This window comes from Cyprinodon variegatus, unplaced genomic scaffold, assembly GCF_000732505.1.
Source record: "Cyprinodon variegatus isolate N-32 unplaced genomic scaffold, C_variegatus-1.0 Scaffold394, whole genome shotgun sequence".
In the NCBI taxonomy this organism is placed as follows: domain Eukaryota; kingdom Metazoa; phylum Chordata; class Actinopteri; order Cyprinodontiformes; family Cyprinodontidae; genus Cyprinodon; species Cyprinodon variegatus.
This window is the reverse complement of record NW_015150847.1, coordinates 427,895-430,767: the sequence shown is the minus strand read 5'-3', so window position 1 is coordinate 430,767 and position 2,873 is coordinate 427,895.

The following is a 2,873-nucleotide window of genomic DNA, read 5'->3' as shown; positions in this document are numbered from 1 at the left end:
GTGCATCATCTTTCATTGTAATCATTGTAAATAAATCATTTAACTTTTCCCCTGTCTTACTGCATGTGGGTTAGACGCCTTGAACCCAACATGACACATGTAAAAAAAAAATAGTTATATAAACATATGACAGTATATCTACAGTTCTAATTTTCGTTTCTTTCTTACTTTGGGAAGATAGGCTAAACTGTATTTTTGGAGATTTATTCATTGTTATCATAAGAATATAATAGCCAATAATTACTTTGAAGATCATTGTAGTGCCACCAAACTTGTATCACACATAGATAACCTCATCTAGTTCATACTACAACTCTTTCGGAATATGTGCTAAATTCAAAGTATACTTGTCATAAATGCAGGAAGGACTCACCTTGGGTTTGTGAAAACTGGTAAATGGGACAATTGTAGCTTCATATGTAGCGCTTTTCCTTGGGTGAGATTAATGTTACTCCAATACTGAAATCATACTGTTTGTCATTCTCTAAGCTGAAATGTTGAATGACGTGAAAAGGCGAGAACAGACAAAATACAATTATTCTCTACGTTTTTTTCACATAGTGAGCTTTGCAATATAAATGAGCCTGTTGGTGAATGGACAATATAAATAGGCTCTGCCTTGCCTTGTTGGAAAAGCATGGCTATGACCTGTTCTCAGCTCAGGAACTAGGACCCCTATAATATCTGGTTGTTCAATAGGTTTGCCTAAATAAGATTTAGATATGAATTATTAGGATATTCCTGCAAAAAGGTCTGATGTTGCAGGGGAAGGTTATAAAAAGTGTTTGGAGCATGCTCTTGTTCTGAAGCCAGTCTGTTTCAGCCTTATCCAGTCTCATGTAGAAGGGCTGGTCATATCACAGGTTATTTGAATTACAGCAAGGACAGTTAGCAAGGTAGAGTGAATACACAAATTTAAAGAGGGAAAGGGGACTTGCAGGAAAACTGGAATTCTCCAGGACATCTAGTGTCAATACTTGTTAATTAGTGGTCTAAAATGTTAGTCATAATCACTAAAAGTTAGTCGCTAGTTATCATAATTACAAAAAATATATATTTGTTGTGCGTTTTTTTTTAGAAGTATAAATTATCAAGGATAACTTCCAAATATAATTATTAATATCATTCATATTGAAATCAGAACATTTTCCCAACAACTTTATGGTCCTCTGATATTTCCATTAAGATGTCTCCAAATGTAGGCTTGACATTAAACAATAGGCTAAAAGAAAAATGTCAAAAGGAAGAATGAAACTAAAGTTTAAATAACTATGACTGAATCTTTCATAACCTGATACAATGCTGAATATTTTTGATTCATCCAGCTAAAAATGTTTGGGGTGGGAACGGTACTCTGACACTCTCATATGATTTGTTTCATGTTGGTGACAGAATGAACATCCTGATACTCATCATCTTGAAACATTACACAGTCTAAGGGGGAATAGAGGCGAAACAGGGAGAGACGCATGTTCTCAGAGTGTATTGTGAAGAGGAATGCCATTGAATTTGGGTGTTTCTTTTTTCTTTCACCAGCCTCTTTTGTGCGGCGGCTAAGGAAGTCCATTGTACAGGCTGAGAAAAAAAGGCCAGCTTGGAGCTGTTGTCTCACAGTGCTTCGGCAGTGCTCCAGACCAAAAAAGATGTGAATGAAGTTCTGCCTTCGGAAGCAGCCGGCCTCAAACCAGAGACAATGCCACGCAGCAACTTTGAAGAGCAGCAACAATTAAAAACGCAGCTTTGCTACATTAATTATGCATTCATGCTTTTGTTTTCTTTTGCCTTTTTTTAAAGAAGGGTGAAGGACAGAGCTGTGAGCTTTAACGTTCAACAGGTTTGAGGCAGAGAGAGATTACAGTGAAAAAAAACATGCAAATTGTTCCCCATCGAGTGAAAGATGGTTGTTTATTGGTGAGTTTTCAGGGATTATGCACACTAACGGGAGAAACCCTAGCTCTGCCCAAGCCTGGGTGAAAGGAAAGATAAACCAGCAGCAAATAAAAAAAACAACTGATTGTTGAGAGTTTGGTTTTATTTCACAGAGCATGTTGCTAGGAAACTTTGAGTTACAGCTCAGGGTTGCACTTTACAGACTCTTTTTCTTCAGGACTTTTCTTCTCCCTACTCTCCCGACTGCAGGCCCAACACGAATAAAGCAGCTTTCAGAAGGCACTGAGGTCAGTTCTGCTGGTGGGCGGCTCAGTCAGGTGGATGTGTAAAACTTGAGTCTGCCAGAAAAGCGCTTATTTTATCCCAGTGGAGGTTTAAATAGAGAAAGTTCACGTTTGAAATACTGATCTTTTTCGTCTCATTTACAACAGAATCCGTTTAACTGAATCTAAGGTGTTGATGAAAGTCATTTATCAAACAATTCTATTCCAAAAGAAGCAAATCTATTGTAAATATTAGTCAAAAAAGTCACATTTGAATTAAAAAAAGAAAGACATTTTTTTCCTCAAATCCTTCTGTGCCAGACGATGTACTGTCACTTGAAATATTTATGCCACAAACATTTGAATTAAGAATAAAACTAGAATTTGTTTGAAATTAATAAAAAAAAAACGAACTTTGATTGCTGTTTTATCTCTTTCCTTTGATTTTTAACTAGTTTTAAACATTCAATCAAACCAAATCTCCCACTGCACATATCTGACAGCAGTGAAGGGAGTTACTAACACTGTTACCTTTTTTTACTAGCGAGTAATCAAAATTATTACTCTTACTGTAACTATAAAGCAGTTACCATTGCCGACACCCCGTTACTGCGCGTTACTCAGGTCGCACAATTAACCTTTTTTCATCATAGGACTCGTAAGCGCCTTGTCATGAGAGAGGGGAGGATGGAGAGTGAGGAGGACTCCAGCAGCAAAACA